This window comes from Lathamus discolor, chromosome 4, assembly GCF_037157495.1.
Source record: "Lathamus discolor isolate bLatDis1 chromosome 4, bLatDis1.hap1, whole genome shotgun sequence".
Lineage (NCBI taxonomy): Eukaryota > Metazoa > Chordata > Aves > Psittaciformes > Psittacidae > Lathamus > Lathamus discolor.
Window position 1 is genome coordinate 106,849,388 of NC_088887.1, and position 27,258 is coordinate 106,876,645.

The following is a 27,258-nucleotide window of genomic DNA, read 5'->3' on the forward strand; positions in this document are numbered from 1 at the left end:
CGGCTGTCACTTGGGCTGCGCCGCTGCCCAGGGCGGGGGGCGGGAGCGCCGGCCCGGTCCAGCGGAGGAGCGCTCCGCCGAGTGCTGCGCGGAGTTTGCCTCCCGCGGAGCGTGCGGGGCACGGCCGGCTCGGCCGAGGGGTGCGGCTGCGGCTGAGGGGAGCGTGGTGCGCAGCGGCGGCGGCGGTGAGTAACTTCCCTGCCCCAGCGCGGTGCCGAGCGGCTCAGCCGCCCTCCCCTTGGCCGCCGGCGGCCGCACCCCCGCTCCTCCTCGGCCGCGGGTCTGGGGGCTCCCGGCGGAGGTGGTGGGGCTGGGCCTGCTGTGGCTGCCGGGTTGCGCCGCCCTGTAGGGGCAACAAGTACGGGAGAGGAGCCGAGGCTGAGGTGTGTGAGCAGGGTCTCTGGCCCGGGGCTCCGGCGGGATCGGCTCTGCGCAGGGAGAGCGGGCGCGGCTGCGAGCGGGTCCCTGCCCGCTGGCGGTGAGCGGGGACTGCGCCCGGAGCCGCGACGAACGCGGGCGGTGGGGCTGCTCCGCAGGCGGCTGTGCTCCGGGTCCCCGAGCGCACCTCCGTGCTCCCGGGCAGCTCGATTAACGGAGCGGCTGCCTGCGAGGGAGTCAGGTTACTGCGGGTGGGGGAGGCAGGCGAACAGCTGCGAGCGAGCCCCTGCTGCAGGAGCTGGTTGCACGATGTGTGCCTTACAGCTGCGCCAGAGCAGCCCGGCGCTGCCTGTGAAATGACTGAGCCCTGTGTAGTTAGTTGGCAGCTATGTTGGAATATTAACTCCGGTCCTCGCCGCTCTGACCCGGGCGGTCTGGGTTTTCCCCCCGTTTGTTAGCTCTTATCTCTGAAAACGCGGTTAGGAAACTTAAAGCCTCGTGTCTTTTCAACTTTAGCAAGGCATGCTTTTAAATTGTCATTGCTCGTCGGTCAACTAATTGAGAAAGCAGTTGCTGGAGCGGTGGTAGTGAGGAATCTGACAGTCCCTTGTGACTCTTCTGACTGTTCCTGATGCAGAGAGCTGATTGTTTACTTCTGTAGAAATCCACTATTAAGTACTTCTGAGCTTCGTTTAATTCCTTTTTTAATTACATGATATTGTGGTTTTGTGTTTGTGTGCAAAGTAAAAAAATTCTGTTGGGGATTAGCTTTGGGGTACGTTTGGAAGTCTCTGGAAGTAAATTTCAAATCATAAATGCTTTTGAGCTTCTGTTTGGAGGGAAACTGGTCTGAGCTCGGCTGTCATTAAACAAACGCTTTGAATTACTTTGTTTTTTATTTTTCCTCTGCCCGATTCCTTTTGGCTTCACGATGCTTTAGTCTAAGCTGCAATCCAGCAGCAGATCAAGGAGGCTTAGGGAGAAACATCAGATGGTTTTGGTTAGTGTCCCTACCACTTGGAAAGTAAACACGATAGTACCATATGCTGCCCTGACATTATTAAAACACATTTCCTCAAAATGGAAACAAGGTATATCAGTGCACTTGCTAGAGTCCTAAGATTTAGTATGGTCCTTTATCATTTACTCTGTATCTTTCTAAATTCTAAGCTTGCTGAGGGAGGAATCCTTTTTCCTGAACATAGTGCAATATAAAATTATTAGTTCCAAATTCAACAGCTGCAATGAACACCAATGTGCCCAAGTAGATTATTTTCTTTAATAAAAAAAACCCCTAATGCAGTGCTAAGTTTTAAAGTGCTTGTATTGTTACAGTTCTAAAATCTCTGGCTATTGTGGGAGGGGGAAGCGTAATTTTACAATGACAGTTTTCAGTACTGAATTTTTGACTCTACTGACCCCTGACTCTGCCCAGTGACTTCAGCAAGAGAGGCCAGGGCCTTGGACTTGGGTCTGAGATTTGCAAACACAGCATGATTTCCTTATACGGGACTTGAATTATTCAATTAAAACTAAATTAAAATTAAGCTGCATTTTAGGGACAAAACTTTACAAGAGGAGCATAAGCTGGTGATGGAGTGGAAAAGTACTATTCTCTTGAGACAGTTGGGTTAGGTTAAAAAATAAGGTTAATAAAACCTGTCATGCATAATTACAGAAATGCTTGCTTTGACGTTGCAAGCTTTGGCATTTGTTTGGAGTCTGCTCTCATTGAAGTCCTGATGACCTTGGTGAAACTTTGTTTTTTCATAAGGCTTTACTTGCCCTTGAACAGCCTGTCCATCTCTATTTCAGTATATGTTTATGGGCCTGTATCACTGAAAAATGGGGGGGTGATTTTAGCTGCTAGTTAAAACTGTCTACTTGAAAATACTTCAAAATATCCCCTTCTTTCTTTTAATCCAGTTTTTATGTACTCTTAAAAAATGTCTTAATACAGTTGAAAGCAACTGTGGAGAAGTGATACCAACCCTATCGAAGTGAAATGTATAAAGATATGATTGTACTAGACACTGGATTAATATAAGTTGTCTCAGAATAGCAAAGTTATGCTTGTTTAAAGAGCTAGTACACATTAAGAGCTGTAACTAATAAGAAAACAGCATTCATTTGGTATTAAACGGCCCCAGAGGATATTAGTTGCCTGTTTGATACAGCAGTGGCTTGTCTCTGATATGTGAAAATTTTGTATTGATTTGCTTTGCAGAGGCAATTTTAATGTCACACACTGAATTGCATGCTGCTTAATTGCTTTATTAGGTCAGTGGAGTTTGTTACAGATTGTAGTGCCTTTTAAAGATGAAAATTCTTTTAAATACCAGTATCAAATAATGTAATTGTTGGGTCATGATGTCTACAGAGCAATAAAAAATAATGATCTTGTGGTGTGTGCTTTTTGTGGTTTGTTTTTTCTTTTTTTGCCCTGATTGTGCAGATGTTTGTGTTTAAACGCCCAAGTATTTCTTTCGGAATTAGTGGGTCTGTTCTTAGGCTTAATGATAAGCCTGCATGTAAATGTTTTCAGGGTCAGGATTTATGTTCACAAAGTTCATGGGATAAACCTGTCGTGTTTTCATACTGACTGTTCTGTATTCTGAATGTAAGTAGCTGACTTCTGCTTTGGATCTGGGGACTGGTGTATCTACTGACATGTATGGATATGCTCCCAGCCCTGCTTCTGCTGTGTTAGAGGGGGTAGCAGTGCTGTATGTCAGCTGACTTCATCCTTGCAATGTGCTTTGCAGTACTACAGCTGTCTTTCATTTCTAAACTATTTCGGGTGTTATGAATTTGCATAGATATCAATCCTTTACATTTTCATAGATGCTTATTTTCAGCAATTATATATAATTGATGTTAGTATTACAAGTAATTTGGGGTCTGGAAGACTAAAGGAATCTGTTGCTGAGTCTCTCACACTGAGCTGTGCATTAGATGGTGAAAACAAAAGCTTAAATACACAGATGTTTGATACAAAATCAGGTAACTTGTGAACGTGCAAGATTTTAAATAGTTTTTCTCTTCTGTGATTTTTTTCTGCCCAATGAATGGGAAATGCTTTTATTTAAAAAATGGAAACTTGGGGTAATACAGCTCAATGTTTGCAGCCTACAAAGATGTTAAACAGTGCCAGTTCCAATACCAACCCCTTAGGAGCACCACTTGTCACTGGTCTGTACTTGGACATTGAGTCATTGGCCACAGTTCTTTGAGTGTGACCATTCAAGCCAATTCCTTATCCACCAAGTGGTCCATCTGTCGAATCCATCCAGTTTAGATTGTCTCTGGATGTTGTGTGGGACAGTGTCAAACACTTTGCACAAGTCCAGGTAGATGTCAGTCACTTTTCGCTTGCCTAACCAATGCTGTGGGCCCATCATAGAAGGCCACCAAATTTGTGAGGCATGGTTTACCCTTAGTCAAGCCATGTTTGCTGTCACCAATCGTTTTCTTATTGTCCGTGTGTCTTAGCATAGTTTCCAGGAGGATCTGCTCCATGATCTTGCTGAGCACCGAGTGAGACTGACTGGCCTGTAGTTCACCAGGTCTTCCTTTTTTTTTTCCTTCTCCATTTAAAAATGGGGGTTATGGTTCCCCTTTTCCAGTCAGTGGGAACTTCACCATATTGCCACAACTTCTCATATATGATGGATGGTGGTTTAGACACTTCATCTGCCAGTTCTCTGGCTGAACCTGTGGATGCATCTCATCAGGTCGCATGGATCTGTGCACCTTCGTGTTCCTCAAATCTGATCTACAGTGGATGGTTCTTCATTCTCCCAGTCCCTGTGTTTGCCTTTTGTTACTTGCGCTGTGTGGCTGGAGCACTTGCTGGTGAAGACTGTGGCAAAAAAGTCACTGAGTACTTAAACCTTCCCCATATCCTGGGTAGCAGGTCTCCTGTTTTCCTCTGGAGAGAGCCCACATTTTCCCTATTCTTCCTTTCATCAGCATACTTGTGGAAGTTTTTCTTGTTACCCTTGGTGTCCCTGGTCAGGTTTGTTTCTGTCAGGGCTTTGGCTTTCCTAACCTGATCCCTGGCTGCTCAGACAATTTCTCTGTGTTCCTCCCAGGCTACCTGTCCTTGCTTCCAGCCTCTGTAGGTTTTCTGTTTGTGTTGGAGTTTCTCCAAGGGCTCCTTGTTCATCCATGTAGGCCTCATGGTGGTTTTGGACTTTGTCAGAATACCTCGCTCCTGAGCTTGAAGGAAGCGTTCTTTGAATTTTAATTTGCTTTCTTTCCCTCAGGGCTTTATCTAATGCTACTCTGCTAAGCAGAACCCTAAAGAGGCCAAAGTCTGCTCTCCTGAAGTCCAGGGTAATGATCTTGCTTTGCACCTCTTCACTGCTCTAAGGATCTTGAACTCCACAGTTTTTATGATCACCCTTGAGCTTCATGTTCCCCACCAGCTCCTTCTTGCTGGTGAGAACAAGGTCCAGCATAGCAGCTCTCCTTGTTGACTTGACTGGCACTTGGAGAAGGAAGTGGTTCTATATCTCATTGTAGAGAGATGTAACACTTAACTGCTGTGTGCAGAATTCTTATGAAGAAGCCTTTATTGTAGAGCAAAATGAAGTTTTATCAAGGAGTATAACCAATGTATGAACTGATCCAATTTAAAAATGTTGTAAATGGTAGTAATAAGTCGTTCTAGATAATGAAGAAGGAACTATGATGTATATCTTTTTCCTATCAATCGAGCACAAGGGAAGTGGTGTCTGTTAAAGGAGAGCCCACGTGTGTCTGGGCAAAGGAAAGAACCCAGTAGCTGCAGAAAGGCCAAGCAGGGGTTTTGGATCAGATTGCTTGTCATGGTGTAGTGCTGTCAGATGTTGTCCAGCACAGTGGGGAAAAAGGAGCAACAAGCTGTGTTGGTATATTCTTTGCAGTGGCAGTGATTCTGAAGTGTGCTATAGACTGTGCTTTTGACCCCAAATCCCTGAGATAACACTGCCATGGTGTGTTCCCATGACCACCTCCAAAGAGGTGCACAGGCCCAGTGGAAGGTATGAGGATGCTGGCATCGTGCATTCCTGACGGTTGGCTGGTTAGAAAACAGTCAGGAATAAGCACAGTGTGTTACTGGGTTCAAGTCAGTGTTCCTATATCTTGACACTTCTGTTGATTCTTGCAGTTGTACTCATTGTGTAGATTTTCTTTGCACGCACTATTTGCTTGAATTTGAGCTCTTCTCTACAGAGAACCCTCTCAATGCAGTGTCAGTTTCAAAATTTTGGCCCCAAAAGCCAAAGAATGTTAGTGATGGAAGATTTTAAGCTCTTACCTTCCTGTGCCTTGCTTTGCTCTTCAGATGAGTGCTAATCCTTGTTTCTGAGTGCACACATCGGAAAAAGAAATCTGGTGCAGCAGAGGTTTTTGGCAGAACAGAAGCAAATGGAAATTCAAGCAAAGCTGAAGGAGGTAAAATGTCACTGCCTTGTGTACCAAAACCAGTTTGTGGAAAGCGGTTTTTGGTGGTTGCTATATTGTGCTTGGATAAACTGTCATGTTCTGCCACAGGAATGTTGTGTTTGCTTTGAAAGGACCAGCCCATGGGTTTTTTTCTTGACACAAAGCAACTTTTCAGAGTCCAGGTGTGTTGTGATTTTTCTGGCTATCAGGTTTTGGTTGGCATTGCTGAAGGAAGTCTTCATTGCAAAAAGAAGCTTGGCTGGCAGCAGCGAGCCTTTTTTGTTGATGCATTTTACTTTGTCATAACGTGAATGTGCTTTTGTCTGTGGACCTTTTACTAGTCCTTAGATTAAATAAGCTGTGTCAGCAAGATACCCCTATGGCAGTAGATGAGAGCCTATACTGGGGTTTTCTGTGGGTGCAACAATGTCATTCAGATCATTCCTGTAACTGACATTGTTACCTGCTACACCAGCAAAAACAACAACAAGAAAACCCACAACCCCCACAAGGCCCTTAAGTTAGCCACGCTTTGATTTCAGCACAGTTGGTTCTCACACTGCCTTCTTGTCAGTCTGTGCAGAACAGTACTTTCAAAGTCCATCTTATGGCTGGGTAGCCTACATATAGAGCAAGTCACACTTCAGGAAAGACACTGGAGATGTTAATATCTGTATGTGCCTCATGGATAGTGCAGTGAATTCCTGTAATAGATGATATTCTTTAATATGGACCCTATGAATTTGCTTCTACACCTCCTGGAGGTTAAAAGTCATCAAAGAATAAAAATAACAGCTATTGCCACTTCATGTGGGTGAGGATGCCTTATTGTTACTTCCAAGTTCACGCATTTATTTACCAATAGCCTTCCTTGTGTTCTTGACTCTCTTTATTAGATCTGCCCTATGCCAGCATTTTCTCCTATATATATTTTTAAACAAGTTTACAATTTCCTTGTAACCAGACTGGAATAGCTGTAAGTGGAAGTTGATCACACCACCTCACAAGACCACATAGATCATAACGTGTTGTATAAACTTTCTGGTCATGTTCAAAGAGTTTGCTATAAGCCCCTGTGGGATGATACAGCTGTAACTATACCTTTGGTACAGTGTGTATGCAACATAGCTATCTTCAAAACCCCCTCTGCTCCCTGGGCTTGTTTTGACTGTTAATTGAAGTAACTTTTTAAACTTGAAAAATAACTTTTTCAGTCAAGCTTTCTCCAGAGCAAGCTGGCAAGGATTTCCTTCTGTCTGGCCTCTTTTTCCTGTCATTATGTCTTTTTGCAGTAGAGGGGTTTTCTCAGTGCTTTATTGTTACTGACAGAAGCTAATGAAGACTCATGCAGTGAATTAGTAAAATAGTTCCATGTCTCTGCTACATCTTGCATTTATGTTAATTAAAATTAGTACAAGTCAATTCCTGGACTGTTTTTACAAGTAGTTCTTTACAGGTGTCATTGCTGCTTCTAATGAAGATTGAGGTTTTAAAAATCATAGGGTTTCCTGCCTTATACTAAACCAGTATAAAATGCTATTTGTTCAGTATTGAATGCCTTCAGAGTTTAGGTTCGTTTAACTATTTTAATCCCTCTTAAATGTTAAAGTAAAGATAATCCCATCCAGGTTATATTAAGCTAAAAATACAGATGTGTTTGTGTACTCATGGATCGGTCATGCATTTCATCCGAATGTCTTAAAAAGATGTTAGATCTTACATTACAAAATGTACGCATTACAAAGCTTCATGAGAATTCAGTGACAAGCACCAAATGTGTTTGTTTCCAGTCATCAGTAAAAAAAGGTATCTTTCTGCTTCACCTGCAAAATAACCACTCTTCATTCTTGTTATCTGGGGGATCACTCAGCATGTCTCTTCAGCACGGATACTTTATATTCTACAGCTTCTGATACGTGCCTGTCTGTAGCTGGAAGTGACATGAACTGAATTTGGTTTCACTGCATGTACAGCAGCAAATATACCTGTCGTATATTTATACAGCATAGGCGTATGCTGCGTAAATAATACTTGCAGTTTTAGTTGTGTGGAGGGTTTTTTTCAGACTTTGAAATTCATTTTGACTGATGGCTGCTGACTTATCTACTGACTGTGGCTCTCCGTTCTGCAGGGAAGATATCTTTCCAGTGAAGCAAAAGTGAAGGTGATTCAGTGGTGGTAAAAAGGAGAATCAGCAGCACAGCTTGTCTGTGCACTTGACCTGAGCTGTCTTGCAATGTAAGCAGAAAAAGAGAATCTGTGGGAAAATTAACACCAAAGTGAGCGGTAATGCAGAATTTGGGGTTACTGGAGTGTGAAATGAAACTGTTACAGTTCTTTCTTCTTTAGTAAGGGATGTATGCTGTCAACTAGCAAAATGCTGTAGAAGTGTAATGCTTTCTAAGTCATATTTTGAAAAGTTGGAAAGGCTGTGGAACCAGGAAGTGTTCAGAACTAAGTGTCACGCCGTTGTGAAACGGAAGATACTTGAAGAGCTTTTGGGCAGAGCTTGACGTGTTACCTCCTGCAGATGATCAGAACCATACGGATTTCACAACAGGTGTCGTTTGTCTCTTAAGTCTCAAATTTAGGGAAGGCAACTTACTTCTCACAGTGTTATCAACATTGTGCTGGGATTTTTATTTCTCTTTGCCTCGAAGGGTCAAAGAGGAAAGATTTCTGTTTCAGCTGCAGTACTGACTTTGAGGATAAAGGAGATGGTTTGTTCTGAAATGTTGATATAAGTGAGTTCACACATGCCTGAAAAAAAGCTAAGCAGGTGAAGTTAAAATGCAGGAGAGAAGGGACTTCACTAGAATGCGCCCACACATGTTAGGAGCAGTTGCTACCCCATATGTGCTGTGTTTCAGGTGATGTCCTACTTAGCCACCCCTACAGCTTGACCATGCAGTTGAATCTGCAGTGGTGACTCCATGGGGTCCTTTGGGGGCATGAGCGTCCTGCTCCAGAGGAAGTGATTGAATTCACCACAGTTATAGCAAAGCATCCTTTAGGGATTTCTTTGCCAGGGCTCAGTTGCTGCTGGTACAAATTTGGTTAGCATTCTGCTTGTCATTGAACTTACTTTACATATTTTATATATATAAAATCAATTTCTATATATAAATGAAAGCTGTATAAAAAGGAGAAAAAACCCTGTACTTACTCTTTCAGCAGGTTTTTTTCTCTTTTTTTTTTTTCTTTTCAGATCTTAACTTAGAAATCCTTCCAAATTTATCTCTAACATTAAACATTTTTTGTGGAAGACTGAAGTTGAAATAGAGTAGGTAAAGACATAAAAATCTGGTGCAATATGTTTTTACTAACTTAATTATTGTCCAGTTATGTAGTTTTTGCTTTTACTTCTTAGTTATAGAGTAACTTTATCCTTGTGCTGTCAGCAATTTTAGCAGTGAGGAGCTTCAGTAATGTGTTGTTCTTTAAATGGAAGATGCTTACAAATTTATTTATTACGAATATTGATAGTAGAAAATGTCATGAACAATTTATGGGTTTTATTTGGGGGATTTTCACATAAACCGCCAGAACAAAAGTTTGGGAAACAGTAAATCAGTGATGGGAAAATAATAACATTTGTAAGACAGGAAGAGTTATTTTCTTAATTTTCCATCTGCTCAGTAGGTGCATAAAGAAAAACAGACATTGGATTGATTTTTGCTGTCATGATAGTTTTTTTTCTGTAGTCCAGAAATTCAGTTCTATCCTTATTTAATAAAAATTTACCCAGTGTTCTGACTTTAAGTTAGCCTCCTTCTGAAGTTTGAAATGAAATGGAAGCAATCAAAAAAGAGGGAATAACCAATCATTTAATCGGATGTTAAACCTGTATTTAAAAATATTTAAATATTTATTTATAAAATTGCATTTAAATAGATGGAGAAAGCTCTTTATTGGAAAAAATGCTCTGTCTTAACATGAATTGGAGAGGATTAGGATTCAATAAAGTGAATTACTGTTTTCTGTTTGATGGGGAAAAAATGTTTTTCCCCCAAGGTTTTGCTTTTAAAACTATCATCTTTCTTCCCACATGTTCTCAAATACATTCTGCATTGTTTTAAAACAACTCTAATCTTTAATGCGATTATCTGTAAACTTCCTTTGTTTACTGAGGGATTTTTCAGATTATCAAATCATTTTATATACAAATCCTCCTTTTCTTGGTGCATACCATAAGTCTCCATTGCATGCCTGAGGCAGTGCCCCAGATGAAGCCAACTGACATCAATTATTGATGATTATTCTCTGCATGCTGGAAAGTGAAATTGAGTCTCTGGCCTTGATTTGTGGTTTGTTTCAAACAGAGGGTAATGAGAGCAGATGCAGGGAGACACCGGAGTGTGTGCATTGATTCTCAGCATAAGCGTAGACAAGTTACTTAAGAGTATATGGGATTGGGAAGAGAAAATAATTGGAAGTGAAGTTCTCACGGGGTTTTAAAGAACTTGGTCAATGTTTTCCTGGTACCCATACACCAATATGAGAGGAGCTATTTCCTCTCATCTTGCCAGTGATATTTCATTATACTGGGGCATGGGATAGCACTTAACAGGGGGGAAGAGCCCTTCCATCCCAATTCCCCATCCCACCTAAGTGCAGCCTGGTGGGATTTGCTCTGACTCCATCAGACTTCACAAACTAAAATTGTACTCCATATTTCTCATGTGCCAGTAACTTTCAGTGAGGTGTTTTAAGTGTGAAATCAAGCAGCCTAACATTGAAAATACGCTTGTGCCTCCCTCATGCTGCTCCCTTTTGTGACTGTCCTTTGCATGGGACTGGGCTGCTGGGAAGAAAACCTTCTGAACAGAAACCAGCAACTGGTTTACAGCACAGGTTCAGGAGGGGTGGAGAAAACTGACAGGCGGTGGGTAAGCTCTGAAGTGGCATTTCTTAATTTTGTTAAATGAGCTTGCAATCTGAATTGTTATGTTTTACCATGGCTACATGTACTTTTCCATGTTGTGTTTTTAAATAACTGCAGCAGTTGGCAGCAACTATATCTTTAGTAAAACTCTTACTGCTTATGGAGGTTTGAAAGGAGCTGGCAATACTGCCTGAGCTACAAGACAGCTTAGAGAAAAGTTCATTATCCCAAGAAAGAAAGAAAAGTAGCCTGTTTGTTTGTTTGTTTGTGTTCTGAAGGACAAAGTGATCAGTGAGGATTTGGGTCCAGGCAGATTTCCCCCACCACAAGTTCTTCCCAATGTAGGCAGCCTCTCGCAGGTCCACTGGATTTCCCTATAGAGCTTTCAGTCTTGGGTGCTGTTTTGGCAAGCCATCTTCAGGCTTTCTGAAGAGCAGACAAAAGAAGGGAAACACAAATTTTCTCAAAACCCAGTATGGAATTTCTTGGGACAGAGCAAGCTTTGTGGGAACATGGGGATTTCTTATGTTTGAAGTTATCAGAATCTGTTGTTGGGGAGAAGGTCGGGTGTGAATACAGGAGCCTGATGTTTTGCCTTTGGGGCTGTCCCTCCGTCCTCTGGATGCAGGAGTTCAAATGCCAGATGTTATGGGGGAAGTAAGAAGTAAGCAAAAGAGGATGCATCTTCGAAGGACAAATCAGTGTGGTGAGAGCTTCCCTTGCTGGCAAAAGCCTGAGTAAGCAGGTGGGGCTGGCAGCATGCCCTGAAGGTTAATGCAGTCGGTCACCAAGCCAGAGGGGGAGGCAAAGCCCTCTGTCTGCTGGGGTTCTCAAGAAGGATGCTCTGAGAAAGCTTCTGTCTGCTGCTTCTCATTTCACCTTGATCTCTGGGAGAAATAAATGGTAGCTAGGACAGAGACATCAAAAGACTAAAAATAAAATAAAATAAAATCAATATATATAATATCAATGGCATTTAGAGCTGTGTTGTTTCCTTTGATGGGCTCAAGCAGCCCAGGACCAGTGTTTCATTTCTTCTGCAGCTCAGTGTCCACAAAAGCTTCCATGTGCCCTCCCTTCCGCCCAAGCTGCCTGCTGCACTAGCTGAGGTTTCATGGTGCCTCTGAGGCTGTTCCTGGATGTCAAGTCGATATGGGAGAAATACTGCCAAATTTTTTTAATGCTAATGCAGGAGAGGTCTTGCTGAGCGCAGGCAGTGGTATTGTTAATTTTCCAGGCTGTTGCTATCTTACTCTCAGCTGTCCCTAGACATCCTCACCATTTTATGTTTCCTCTCTAATGGCATGAGCCAGGATGTCGTAATATCAAAAATCAAATGTACCAGAAAATATAATAAATATAAATATAATAAATTAGAGTTGGGCTGGCAGAGTAATTGAAGAATAAAATGAATTTTAAACAACACCAGACTGCATTATGAACTGATTGCTATGCACAAAATGCACCAGAGGAGTGCAGCTTCATGTAGATTTACTATTGATGGCAGCATTTCCTAGATTGCTACTGGTAATAAAGAAATGAAAACAGGTTGAACTTTTGCGTTAGTGCCACAACATAATATTGCAGCGAAGGAGAAGTACCGTTCTAGTTACACTGCAGAGTAATTCAGGAAGAAAAATTTTCCCAGTGCTTTACTTATTTATTTATTTAAGAACTTTACATGTATTTAGCAATTCTGGAGTTTATAAAGCCACAAAGTGAATGCAGCCTTTAGCACAGAAAGAGCTAAATTTGTCCTCGACTCCTAATGTAATTCTTCCTCTCAATTCAGAAAATTGAATTTAAGGACATTTGGTGTCTTTAAGGAATTCTAATGTGGTTTGCCAGGTTGGTTTTACACCAGATAGTCTGAATATTTTGTTTGAATAATATTCTTGTATTTATTATTTCATTAAACCCAGGTAACACACATACATAAGACTTGAAAAAATAACTCTCTAGTTGTGATACTAGTGGAGATACTGGGAGATGGCATAGGAAGTTCTGGTTTTGTGAGCCAGAAGTTACCTTGGCTGAGCCCTGAAAGCTGAGCATCCATGTTCTCCTGGTCTGTTGAAATGTGAAATGAGTTAGTGCTGGTAAAAGCCTCCCTGACAGTTCCTCTTAAAACTAGAAGCCATGGAAAAGCCTGTGAAACAGAAAGAGGCAGTAGCAGGTAGTTGCTAAAAGATAATAAATGTTGTTTGAGCTGTTGGGTTGAAGAATCTGAGCAGGCTGTGTGAAAGCGGGTCTTATGTAGAGGTGTTGGTGTTGAGGTCATCTTGCTGCTGATATGCAGAGAAACCTGAAAAACACTTCTGACCATACTTTATTTTCTATTCATCCTAATTTTGAGAATGCGAGGGGAATTTTTTAAGGAAGATTTTTTGAGGCAATAATCCAAGCTCAAGGCAAGACTTCCACTCTGAAATTATGTTCTATGGTGAAATGCCAGTGAATAGAAGTGGCTGTTCAGTGGTAGAAATCAAACGTAAGTCTTCTTTGGTGCCAAGGAGGAGAGAAGGGCAAATCCCTGATATTACTGCACTGAAAGAATCTAATTTTGTAGTGATAAGCAGTATGATTTTTTTAAAGTGAGTCCTTTAAAGTTTCATTTAAACATGAAATGATATTGTTTATTTTCATTATTCTTGTAAAATTGAAATAAGGCTCTCTACCAGGAATAGTAATGAAATACATTTGATTTTTAAACTAATTTTATAAAATAATGAAAAAATATAGCTCTTGTGAGTTAAATACTGGAATATATACAGTAAGCTTAAGGATTATTAAACTAATTCAAAGTGCTGTTAAATCCCTTGATTTAAATTACTTCATTGTGTCACTGTCTAATGGAAGCAGAATTTAATCTAGAAGATGTAACTAATAAGCTACTTACACCCCCAATATGATATTTAAAATTAATTTTTTTTTCTGTATGTATTTTGATCACTTAATCATGTATCTCCTTGCATGCATCCTGCATCTCCATAGAAGTGGGCTTAGGTATCACTGGGGGGCAGGAGGGAGGATATCTATGCCTGCATCCCCAGGCTGCCTGGAGAGATAGTCAGGGTCGGTTTCATCAACAAGCTGCAGACCACCATGGCTCTGGCTCTTTGAACTTGTGTAGCAGAAAACTTGGAAAGATGGTGTTATAAAGAAAAAATAAAGTGCCCACTGAAGTGAAAAATTTAGAGCTCTCCTGAAAAAATTCAGAGCTACCAAGGGTTCCCTGTTCCTTTTCCCCATCTGCATCCCAGGTGACTTTTGATGAGTTTCACAGACACCATTTATCTTTGAGAGCTTTCCCCAGCAGGACATGACACTTAGACAAATACTTGTATGATTAAGCCTTTCCCTAGCTGTGGTCAGTCTCTTTTCGAATGCTCGTTTCCTAGTTAACCTTGCCCATGAAATCTGTGTACTATGGGCATGCTCTTACTACTGGTAAGACCACTCAAGAAACTTTGAATGCAGTTATTGTGAAGGAATATCATGGGTAAATTGAGTTCTTCGGAAGCTTTGTGGAGCATCATGTTCTTTCATAATATACAAGTGGCATGGAAGAAGGTGAGTGTTTCTGATAAAGTTTATTGCAATAGTAAATGTTAGAAACCAGTCAGCAATATTGAGCAGTCCAGATTGTTCCGGAAGCTGCAGGCAGTTGAATAATATATTACAATTTAAGCAATGTATTTTCTGTAATATTTAAAAGCAGAAAATCTAAGTAATTTTCACAGTGTGAATGCATCCTGAAAACATGAAGCACTCATCGTGATTGACCATTGGAAAACAGCTCTGTTCAGTCCCACAGTAACATGCCTAAGACTCCTTTAAGGATGGATACCTAAGGGGGTATTAAAAAGGAACACAAAGGTGGTGTTGTTTGGGTATAGGGGACAGGTGGTACTGGGGACCTGCCAGTTTCTGATGTGAATGATCTGAAAGAGTTAACACATGAAAGCTCAAAGACTTTAAAAAAAAGAGTTGTAAAAATTGTTAGGGGCTGCTTTATGGTATTTATTCAAGAAGCCTTCTTTCCTCATCTAATTGGTAAATAAACCATAGTGCATAAAAGTAATGGGAACTTTCATCATTTTAAAGAGATGTTTGCATATCTGGTGGTATCACTGACAGGCAGCTAATACAGCTAGGTAGGCCTGGTAATGGTTTGCTAGAGACTGAGTAAATATCATAAACACTTAAGGATGGGAAGCCCTCAGGAACAGTAAACATGACTAGCTAAAAACAATAAGTAAAGATATCACTGTCAGATGCAAAATTGCAGAAATGTGTATTTAATGTGAACACACAAAGTAATCGCTTCAGCTACATACGTTGTACAGTGATGCTGTTGGGATCAGCACTTAACGATGCAACTTAAGGAACGCTTTTGCTGTAGTAGGTGGGCAGGGAGTCAGTGCTGTGTAAATCATTGATGTCATCCCAAGGCTGCTGATACAGGGGATTGGTGAGACCAGAGATCCTGAGACCAACATGCAAGGCAGACATATCCATCCTTCCCGGCCACTGCTGTTGTGGTCGCAGACCACTGAGGTTCTTGTTGTTGAGTCCTGTAAGGAAAGCCTTTTAGTCTGGCAGTCTTCTTTCTGGTGGAGACTGCTGTGCTTGAGGATTCTCTTCAGTCTGTTATTTTTAATTATGTAGGCCCCAGAGCAGGTGTAAATGAATGCTACTAGTGTGTCCTTTGGATGGGGAGATGGGCAGCTCGTAAATTCAGGTGTTGCTCTGTTTCCTGTTCAGTCAAATAGACTTTGATGGGTGTAATGTAGCAGCACAAAGGCGTTTTGAGTTTTGTGAATGCAGGAAGGAATATTAATTCAGTTCAACTTTATTCCTGAGAAGCCCAATGAAAAAAATAAGGAAGAGCTTATCCCATACTTTGTTACATTGTTTTCCTACTTTCGTAAGAGCTGATTCTCTTCAGCTTTAATAAAGGATGTAGTGGCTGAAAGGAAGCTTTTCCTTTCAGGAAGCTGAAAAGAAAAGGGTGAGAAACTGCAAAGTGAGTTTGTAAGATCAACAGAAGTATTTCCTCGGGCTTACATAGGATCCCTTTGGATCAAAGTGGGAGGACTACAGGTATAAACTAAGCCCCTGCATGAGGTAATAGTTTGTTTGAAGTGGCATACCAATAAAATTGCTTTTTTTTTCCTCCCACCTCTTCCGTGTTTTTGAAGAGGGTATTGAAAAAGCCCATCAAAAATGTTCATAAAGGTTAAGACCTGTATGGTTGCCGGTGACTTTGAGGTTCTTAGGTAAAGGCATCAAGTAAGTGGAGTACACACGCTGTAGTTATATCATGGGCAGCATGTCATTCTGTCACACCTCACAAAGTTAAAAATGCCATGAATTCAAGATGTGTTTCCTTGTATTAATGCAATTGCTCAGCTAAATGAACAGGGCATTTTCAATTACAAGGTGCCATTACATTTGTGTGTTCTTGTCATTTATGAAATCAGTGGGTGGTTAATTAAATTGCTCCTTTGGACTCTTCTGAAGGATATGTATTAATTATATTTTAGTGGTGGTATGCACATTTCTCAACTTTTTAATGAGGGTAAAAGTTGCTTACCTCTTCCTTCAGAAATACATGTTGGTTTTGTTTTGTTTTTCTTGAGGTTAATAATATTTTATGGTGGGTTTTTCTTTCTTTCCAATAAAACATCGTTATTTAACTGCTCCTTGCAACATGTGGCGTCATTATTTGAAATCAGATATTAAAATCTTAATTTTCCTGCTGCAAAGCACTGCTAAACCTACTAAGTCTGTGTGTCAAATCCTCTGTTGATGGAGTGAATAGGTTTCTCATTCAGGAGGAGAAGAGGCTTCCTTCAGCCATTTTGTCTTTTAAAGACATGGCTCCTGAATCTCACTGCCTTCATCAGTAGTGAGAACAGTGCTGGTATTTGGGAGTGAGGAGGGAACCTTGCAGCAGCAGGGCTGGGCAGCAGCTTTGCTTTTACCCCCTTTGTGGTGTGGCATTTTGCCACACCGTTTCACAGTGCTGCCAAGATCCTCATGTTAAAATGTTGGTATCTTAGCAAATGTCATTTCCAGCTATGACTTTCTTTTTATTTTACCTAATGACACTTGTGTGCCAAAGGAATGTGTAGTATTGGTGTGCTGACAGAGGAACGCTGTACCTGGATTGGTTTGTATTGGTTCTCTATCCGAAATGGTGTGTTAGACTCAAACGCTCAAACCCAAAGAAAACACCCCAAGCCTAGTGTAAATATGCTCAACATCGTCATTTTAGTGCCATTGGAAATATCTATAGCAGAGGTCAAAAGTTTCCATAGCTCTCTCTAGGCCTTTGAAATACCATCACAGGTTTCATCTCATGGGAAGGAGCAGAATGGGCCTTACTTCTGACCAGACAATTTATTTAACTAGTCTATTGTCCTCACCAGGGGTGATGTCTCATCTAGGCCATGCAGCTGTCCTGTGAACCAGAAGGGCATTAGTCCTCTTCATTACGCTGTTTATCCAAGCCTGTTTGTTTAAGGCCAAGCCAAGAGTGATCAAGAAAAACAGTTTTGGTACTTTTTCAGATGGGTAGTTTACTCTGCAGTCACGTTTTCTCAAGTGGAGAGTGGTATAAAGACCACCCTGAAGTCTTCTGAAGCATCTACTGAGACCTCAGCCTGAACCCTTTGCTGCTGGAGCGTACTTGTCTGCTACTGATTTATGGTCTTGTTTGTCGGTTTAGGTTTTCCTTTCATCCACTTCATGGGACCAAGTAAGTGAAGGGAGAGGATGGTGTCTTGGAAGATACGCTGGTTATCGCATTTAGCTGGCCATAGACTCTCTCGCATGTCATTTGCTTAATGTCCAGTATAATGGAAAAATAATACTTGAGTATTCAATTTGGAGTTACTGAAGTCCAGTATACTGCAGGATAGTGGCTTGTAGTTTGAGTCTGCAAACATGCAGTGTATCTAGTACTCAAAATGCCAGGAAGTTAGTTAATTTAAAAGAAAACCAGAATACCGGTTGTTTGGTTGTTTTTTTTTTTTTTTTGACTACTTTTTTAAGTGACACAAGCAGAGTAATTTCAGGATTAAAACTGACTTTCAGCACTGAATACCCTTCTAGATACTGAATTATAAAGCTATTTAGAAACTGAGAGTTTTACAGAAAGTATGTGTGGTTTCAACATTTCCTTTATTTTTTTTTTTTTAAAGCAGGATTTTCTTAAAATAGGTGAGGGGAGGAAAGAAAAAGAATGTTATTTAATGCAGTTGTGGGTTGTTTTTCTGGCAAACATTGTGTTGCTTTGCATAATATTCACAGCCCATGGAGAGCATGACAGAGACTCTGTGTGCTGTAAAAACACTATGTACGTGGAGTTATTGTAAGTATTTCTCTGTGTGATACCCACACATGCTCGCCGGGTGTGCTTACAAAACTGTGATGTGCTTGATGTAGTAGCACCGTTTCATTATGCATTCATGAGAGATTGCTGGCGACATGTTAGCCTGCGGTTAATTTTAATGTTAGGTTTAGGATTTGAAAAGCACACAGCGTATGAGAGCGCCTGCTGATCTTTTACGCTGGCTCCAGCTCCGGTTAGTATTTACTGAGCCACAGCTATTAGGGCTTCGCTCTCATTTGTGTGAGGTTAGGTGATTAGGTGAATTTACTGCTGTAAGTAAATCAAACCCCCAGAGCTGCTTAGTGGTTATTTGAGGGGCCGGTCCTGTTTTAATTACCCACTGGTGAATTAATCTGTGTATGCTGGCATGCCGACAGCCTTTTTCCTTGAAGTTCCTTGTTGTCATGTGATACCCCCTCTTCCAGAACAGCAGTATATTCTTCTTTTCCTGTGTGTTGGGCAGGTAAGCTGTGCTCCCTCCTCGCCTCTGTGGGATGGAACGGTAGGTAAATGTAGACTAGAAAGGTGATGAAGGGAAGGGGCTGTCGTGCTCTGTGCTGCAGGTTTTGTAATACATCCTTGGTGCCAGCTGCCGAGGAATCATACCTGGGTGTTTCCGGGGCTCCGCTCGGGTTTTTAAAGGCGCTGCTCTTCACAGGCTGGGTGCCGAGTGTTTAATTGCAGGCTAGACCCTGTGACAGGAATTACAAACCAGAAACGACGGGAATGCTTTTGATATGGCTCGTTTCAAATGCGTAGGCTATTCTAACCTGAAGTGTAAAGTGAGTCTCTCTTGAATTAGCTGCTTTGTGGTTTTTATTTAAATATATATGTATCTATTCATTTCTCTTTCTGGGGGTTTTTCCTAAATTGCACAGATTTCTGATATGTTGTATTTAACAGGTTGATGCTTTGCAAAATGTTGTGGTCAGGAATCTAAATTTCACTTGCATGAGTATAAAGGCTTTTTCTGGTGATCTGCGTGTATGCATATGAATTTTTAAAGGTTAAGATTTTAGCTCTGCTCAGTTGTAAAATTCAAGTTTAAAAGCACTTTTCATGATCTGCGTGAGATTTCTGACATCCTTGTAATCAGAAGGTGAGAAAGAAGGTAAACTGAAATGAAAGGAAACATTTGTGCTGATAAAAGCAGAGGTCAGTGTATATTCTGGCTGATATTAAACCAACATCCTCCTTTCTCTTGGCTATCTGTATTATTTATAAATGCATAAGATGTGTATCAGGAGGGTGGCTGGGAAATAATCTCTTAAATGTGAAAGCTCTTTGGTCTCCTAGGATACGTATGTAGTAATAGTTGTACAGTTATCCATAAGGTTTTCCAGTAGGCATCCTAGAAACCCTGGTAAACTTCCAGGTAGCCTTTATAAACACCTTGCAAAAAAAGGCTTCTCATTTTGTTGAGCATTGTGCAGGGCATGCAGGTGTAAGTAAAACAAGTCCTTTGGTTCAAGCTTCTTTAAAAGCAAAAAGGGATGATTGTACTTCTGAAAAACAGAATGAAAAGCAGAACATCAGTTGTGCATTTGTTTCTTCTTTTTACTAAATTATTTGCTTTCAGGATTTCTTGGTAGAAAAATAGCTGTAGAGTGTAGGTATTTTGAAATAACTGTACTTAAAGTTTTCAAGTGGAAATGTGAAATGTTTTCCTAGAAGAATAGTTCCTGTTTTGCTGTTTTTGCAGGATTTGGGGAGGGGAAGGAGGGAGAGAGAAAAATGGGAGAGCAAAGTGAGGCATTAGGTCTGTCTGTTAGGAGGGGTCTTAATTGACGATTTGAAATTGTTGGTAAGGGTTCAGTGGTTTTGTTTGTGTATTTTCTTACCCTCAGCATGCTATGTACCAGTGTTTACAATAATTGTTGGGGACAGGGTTTTATAGCTAGTTCATTGCATGCTTTAACCCCCTATTTGCAGCTAAAATAGGAATCTCTGAGCCAAAGTATCCCCTCAGGCACAGCATAAGTCTGAAGGGAGTCTGGAGGGCACTGGAGAATGTGGGTCTCCAGCCAGCCGGAGCCCCAGCAGACATGCTGTTCCCAAATCAAGCATCCAAAAAAGTCCATCTTGTATTGCATGCAGGAAGGCTGCAGTGATTTATTTTCATTTACTTAGTAAAAAAAAAAAAAAAACAACCACAAAGACTCACTGTAAACCCTTTTAGCTTTATATTTACTTCAGTTTAGTAGTAGGGATTGGCTGAAGCTAAAGCAACACAACATGCTCTAGCAAGAAAATAAGTATCAGTTCAGAAACTAACCTTGCTGAAACTTCATGTTCAGTTAAACCCATCTGTATGGGCAAGCAGTGAATCACAGTTCATCTATTTCCACTTCTGAAATTTATAAAGGGAAATGTATGGAAATGGCTCTTTTTAGCCAAAGTGTGCTATATTGCTGCAGTAGCTTTCTGGTGTAACTTCTCGGTTCTTTTAAATGTTTCACCTTTTCCATCTTGAAGTTGTTCAGCTAGGGTGGCCTTTTCAGGACTTTTTCCTTTTTCGTGTATGTTTCCTTTACATTTACTCAATATATGGGGGCAGACTAGTTGCCTGGGATTTTATTGTTTCTGTGTTCTCATCCCATATGACTGATAATAACAGACAGCGTTGCTCAAGGTCTGCTGCTTTTAAAGTAAGATGTCTCCTTTGAATGAAAATCTCATCATACTGTTGACCACACTTCTGGTTTTTGGATTACACACAGAAAGGACAGGATGAAAGCTTTTAATTACCCTGTTTGCGCACCTCTTGCAGGTGAACTTCTGACTAATTCTTTGAATCCCCGTTGCTGCTGATGGAAGCAGAGAAGCTTCGAAGTACGTGATTTCCAATACTCCATCCACTCTATGCTAGTGCCATTGTATTAAGCTAACCTGCCCTAATCAACACAACTGCTATTACTGTTTCTTCTGTATGGAGGGTAGGCAGGGGTCTACAGTAGTACTTGAGGTCTCATCATCTTAGTGCACAGCACTGCTCCCCTTTCACAAAAAAGGGATGAATCCCATGGGAATGTGAATCTTTATCTTAGAGACAGCATAATCTGTTGGGTTTGTTTACATGGCTCCCAGTGCAGTAGCAGCGTTGTCTGTGATAGTTTCTGGCTCTTGGACAACATAGCAATTAAAAAAACCCAAGTTTATAAAGTTTGAAAAAAGTTTCATCTGAGTATCTGGCATAAAACATGTGAAAGTGTTTAGCATGGGTTAGGTTAAAAAAGTATGGAAATAAATGCGAGTTTGAATTTTTTTATGTCTGTGTACCTAACCGAACTTGTTGAGAAGTGCTTGGTTTGGGAAAATGAGCATTGTGGTTAGGGAGTGCAAAGAAGATGGGTACTCCGGAGGCTGAATCATCTGTCTCTTAGAGAACTTTTTTCCAAAAGCACTGCTAATGAAGTAATGCCCTTCAAAGCAAGACTGGTATTTTCAGTGCTAGCTCATAAGGGTTGAATACACAGAATAAATGAGGAAGTTAAAATTGTATCATCCCCCACAAAATCTCAAATGCAAAATTTCAGCATGCTGAGAAGAGATTGGACAGGGAAGAGGAGGAGAGGGTTGGCTCCTTCCCAATGTAGTATGCTTCTGTCAGCCTCTATTGCTGGAACCATTTTGACCACGGATACAGAAAAGTGGTGCCTGAAGTAAGGAATTTGAACATCCTACCTGGTGGGACTTTTCAGCGCATCGCTGCTTTCCCACTCTCTTCTCAAAATGTGGTGAACCAGAATTCCCTACTGATGTGAGTAAATGTCTTCTGTATCTTGCAAATTCATGATGAAGTATCTGAGAACTGAAATGCATTTTTCTTTCTTAATGCTAGATCTTTGTTTTCCTAACAACTCTGCTTTTGTTTGCTAAGTGAGCGTACCAGTTAGAGTCTGGATGGTTCCCCATCCCAGCAAACTTCTCCTGACCCATCTCCCTGTTTGGTTATAGGAGAAGTAGCCTTCTCTGAGCACTTAACCTTCTTGTACTTTTACTGGCCAATTTTATTCTAGTTTATTTCTTTATAACTATATTAATGTATCTGTTATATATTATTTCTGCTTATGGCTACCAGTTTGGTGTTTTACATACTTGCATATCTTTAGTATTTTATTTATTCCTTCAATATTATTTTAATTTGTACTACTCCCTTTGAAGGATCTTCCATTTGTCTGCCTTTGTTTAGGAATCTTGTCTTTTTTAAACAAAGAGAACAAGACTACCAAGGAAAGCAGCCAGAAATGCTGTTAACAGCAGTTCAGCACTCACTCCTCCACATTATTCATTCTGCAAGGGAGAGGTAGAAGATTGCTTCTTAATATTTAGCTCCTGTCACTCGTTTGAGAGTACATACCAGGACCTGTTGACCTACTGTGTGTTACTATGCATCTTTGCTAACATTTTGACTTGAATCTTAAAGGACTGTTTTTCAACAGCGCTCCCACTGAAGTAGTTTCTTTATGAGAGCGCTGACAAGATTCAGGGCACACGCTGCAGCAGCCAAACTTTGCAGCTCAGGCAGATAAATAACTGCCTGGTAAAAGCCTCCCTATCAAATAGGCGCTCAAATTCTACTTTTTAAATATATGTATGTGTGTATGTATATATGTGTTTAACATGAACTCATAAACAAACAGCTGCAAATGCAGGGGATAGAGAAATGTTTTAGGAGAAGTGTGGGAGTTTTTTGTTGGCTTTTTTTTTAATTCAACAGACATCATCTCTTTTCTTGGTGGCTGTGGAATTACAAGGGTTGAACTGGAGAATATATAATTCCTGCAGCTGGACTAAAACCAAATGCAGTGCTGTCTCTTTTTTTTTTCTGTATTCTTTGCCTCTGTCAAATGTGTTCAACCAGACTTGACTTTACATAGTCAATGTCCACTTCCCTTTCTGAATCCTGTCTGGAGGCCCCAGGTCAAGTACTAGTCTACTGTGTATGTAAAAACCTGTTTACATACAAAATATTTACATTTTTTTATTTAAGATAATATTTGTATATTTAAGACTACAGCTTCTAGATCTAACATGTTCTTGTTATGTAAATTCTGATGATGTGCGAAGCTGTTTACTTTCAGGATCTGTAAAAAGAGTACATCTGAGGTACAGTACATGTACATATAGAGAATGTAAGCCGAAGTCTTAAAGGTTTTACCTTCTGAAAAGCATCCTACGAAATATTATGGGGGTATTTTGTATGTATATAAAAGAGCATGAGGACTGATTGCACTCTGCCTGTCCTGTGTGCTCAAAGCTCGGTCAGGCAGAAGGCTGTGAATATAACCTTTTTACACAGATCAGAAAGAAAGTTCTCACTGGAAGTTAGGTGGAAATTAAGTTACGTACAGCAGCAAGAAGACGTATCTTCAGCAGAGTTAACAGAGAGAGGAACAGCCATCACCCTGAAGCATTACAAGTGAAAGAACTCGAGTTAATTCAAGTGACAGCTAGCGGGTGGCATCCTAACATCATTCCCAGGCACAGGTAGGGATTACTCAAGCATGGCAGTGCTTTCATGACAAGTCACCTTCTTGCCTAGGGCTGGTTGGAGCCAGCGCAGCTTTCCCTGCTCCCTGATTGCCCTGGGCTGCAGACCAAGTAGGGTAGTTGTGCAGGTGGACCAGTCACTCTGCATGCGGTACCTCTGCTCACGAGCAAGTAACATGTCCTGGATAATTTTGCCTGCATGTAGGTAAACACTTTTAACTGGGGGCCTGAAGGGTTTTATTTTCCTTTTTGGAGAGTCCCCATGCAGTGGCATTAGTTTTCTTCCATTAGGAAAAAAATAAGCAGTCTTTAGGGAGAGCACACCAGTTTAGGGGATTGCTTTAGCTCTTCAAGTGATGCTCCTGAGCTGCTGTCATGCTGTTTGACCTTTGGTTCATGCTGGAGGCTGAAGCTGCAAACCTTTTGTCTAGACCATCCTCTACATCATTTCAGCTGTGCTGTCAGGTTTCTTCTTCTGGCCATGGGTTGTCATGGGTTCCTCACAACTGATGGGCACTTGCTTCCATGGAGGACTCTGCTTTCCTGCGGAGCAAGGACAGCATGTGCCTTATCATTTATCTGAGTCATCTCTAATGTGTGCCGTCTTCGCTCCATCTTTCACAGATCTTAGAAATCCTTGTTTTGAGAGAGGTTGTCCTTTTTTGTTAGCTTGGTAGGGGGTACCTTCATTTTTTTTCATTATATTTTTGAGCTAAAGAACTGCCTAGTAACACCATAGTTTACCTTTCAAAATAGCTTTCCAACATCACTTGGGTTGTGGTTAATGGGGGAAACCAGCTGTAACATGTTAGGCAAGGTAGTGCATGCCTGAAGGAAGAGAAGGGGCTGGTGTTTCTCCCTGAAAAGTTAGTCCTGTGATTTAACTACTCAGAAAGTGCTTTCATCCTGCTTTCCACCCTTCCACCCCCAGCTTCTCTCTGTCATCAAAGCCATTTTGTGATTAATACAAGTGTTGTCTCCCTGAATTTTCTCCATGCACACCCGTAGCGATGGGGGCTGGTGATACAGAAGCATAAAAAGGGAACATAGCTCACCGCTTCCTGATTTTCTTTGCATTGCTTCAGCTCCTTAAAATTTGAATTAATCAAATGAAATTCTGTTTGTGCATAGCCAGGAATGAGCTACGTTTAATCTAGTTAAGTGTTTTCTGTTCATCCACGAAAGTCCCCATTTCATGGCAAAGTGCGCAGGGGAGGGCTTTCCAGAAGGTTTAGCATCTTGATGGACAGCTTTCTGCTGCCTTCATCTCTCCGAACAGAAAGGGTGGCACATATGGCAAGGGCTGGTGGACAGATTGCACTGCAGAAAATAACCATGGTGGATACGCAAATGTTTTACTCTTTCTTGCCTTTCTCCTCTGCTCCATCAGTGAGAAGAAAGCGTCACTAATTGCCTCCTTATGTGGATTTTTGGCTTTTGGGGTACTGTTTTTTGCTCTCTCTGGATATAAAAACCCACCTGTTACAGCAGCAATAATGAGGTATGGCTATTGTCACTCTCTTTGCACTAGGAAAGAGATTTATCTTTGGCTCTACTGATAGGTAAGTGTGGGTTATTTTCACTTACATTTCATTTTGCTGTTCTATATATTCTTTTTCACTGCTGCAAAAATCCCAAAATGGGTTTAGGAGCTTGAAGGAGGTTTCATGCAGGTATTTTATCTATGCTCAGGCCTCAAAGTTGCAAACCTGCTCGGTTGTTGGGAGACCTAGGATCATCTTGTTGTCTCGTGTTTGGAGGGGGGGGGTCCTGTGGTGGGTGGCTTCTGACACCGAGAAACAGGGCCTTCTCTTTCCACTTAGAAGAAAATTGAACGTACCTGCAGAAAATCAAATGTACCCACAGTAAATGGATCTTCTTGCAAATTGTAAAGGCAGCCCCCACTTCTGTTGGGGAGCAGGATGGCAGAGAAGGGCAAATACGTGGGAATGAGGCTTTGAGTAGGGTGGGTGGCAGTGGCTGCTGTGCCTGCAGAGGAAAGCGTGCAAGTTCAAGTTCTTTCTTCTCCAGGGTTCAGGCTTCCTGCAGGCCAGGAGAGTGGCCCAGCCATCCAAACCTGGGCAGCTCTCATCTAGCTTGGCTTGTGTGTCTGTCTTCTTCCTTTTAGAGTGTTCCTGTTTAGTAGTGATACACAGAGTTTAATCTTTAGATGCGTAGATGTATCTTCATTAAAGATTCATACTCTTATCGCCATCCAAACCTGGGCAGCTCTCATCTAGCTTGGCTTGTGTGTCTGTCTTCTTCCTTTCAGAGTGTTCCTGTTTAGTAGTGATACACAGAGTTTAATCTTTAGATGCGTAGATGTATCTTCATTAAAGATTCATACTCTTATCTCCTTCTCTTCTATTCTGAGATGATTTATCGGATGGAGCTCTGTATTTTTTATAAAGAATGGATATTTCATTGCAGAGACCTCCATAGGGTCACAGTCCTCATCTTCCCTGTTCAAGACCGATTTGACTATATTAAAGCTATTTTAATCTTCTGGTCCCAAAATAGAAGCTGTTCCATTTGTGTCATAGAAAATGGCTGTAGGATGATCTTTGCGTGTTTGAACAGAACCTTCTGTCCATTTATTTTATCTCTGGGCACTGTGTCCTTCTCTTTCCCCCTGTCACCCCCTGAGGTTGAGCGTGCCTGGGCTTGAGGTCCTGGTTTGGGGCGGCAGGCATCATCATCTTCTCTCCTAAGGTCAGATGGTCTTGTGCTTCCTCTTTGTTTATGTCTCTTTGCTCCCTGGTAGGATGGTTGCTCGGACCGCTTATACGTTAGGGCTCAGGGCAGAGCAGAGGTTCTTTCTACCGTCCTCACATTGGGCCATGTCTCTTGCATCTGATCTACACCGATCAACAGTGGCAGCCCTTAATGTTGTGGTGGTAATTAAAGCCCATAACCCTCCGTTGCCATGGAAACACAGCACTCCACAAATACCGAACACAACTTACGGTCCTGTTAATTTTCCCAAACAGTCCTTATTCACTAGATTTAAGCAGGGGTTTGTTTTGCAGCCTGGAAAAATGCCCTACTCCAGGAATACCCAGCGAGGGGAACGTGTGTGCGTATCTGTTGTAAGATACTGCGTGTAAAAACCCACATTGCTGGGGTGAGGAAGGAAAACCAGCACCTGTGACCTGTTGCCTTTGCAGCGATGATGCCACATCAACATCTGGTGTAGGGCTGACACCTTGGTTGGGTGGGTATTGCTTTGGTGGAGCAGAAGGATAAGCACAGAGGCAAAAAAGTCTAAGGAGAGATGGTTTTACTGCAAGCCCAGAGTTGCCTGGTTGTGGTTCAGTGGAACAAAGTCACCATTCAGGCAAAATATTATTTAGTTTGAATACAAAAATTCCATTCATTTGGCTGAATGACTTAAGAAAATGTGGAAAAGAGTTGCTCATTGGCACAAGAAATAGGTGTACTGGATAACTGGCATGCTGTGACAGTGTGGCTGCAGCATTAGCAGAAATCTCTCCCAGTTTAATTGCTGTTCTCTGCCCATCTCTCGTAGCCTTTTTCCTGACTTTGAGCTGCCATATGCTGTCTTTTGACAACATTATCAGTTGTCTGCATTTTCAAAAGACGAAGAGTCTAACAGGATTGCTGCCTCAAACTTGCACTAGAATCAAATTGGGGTTTGGTGTTTGAA

General features: G+C 41.4%; 1 protein-coding gene across 2 annotated transcripts in view; it reads left to right on the forward strand.

Moving 5' to 3' along the window:
* Positions 1 to 15: 15 nt before the first annotated feature.
* Positions 16 to 27,258, forward strand: part of LNX2 (ligand of numb-protein X 2) — a 54,912-nt gene continuing 27,669 nt past the window's right edge. Inside the window, exon 1 of one of the 2 annotated variants that reach the window (XM_065678474.1) lies at positions 16 to 185. The gene's annotated coding sequence lies outside the window, so the exon portion shown is untranslated. Of the gene's footprint in view, positions 186 to 5,791; positions 5,821 to 27,258 lie in introns of those variants that run through there. The other variant, XM_065678475.1, reaches the window with a different exon arrangement.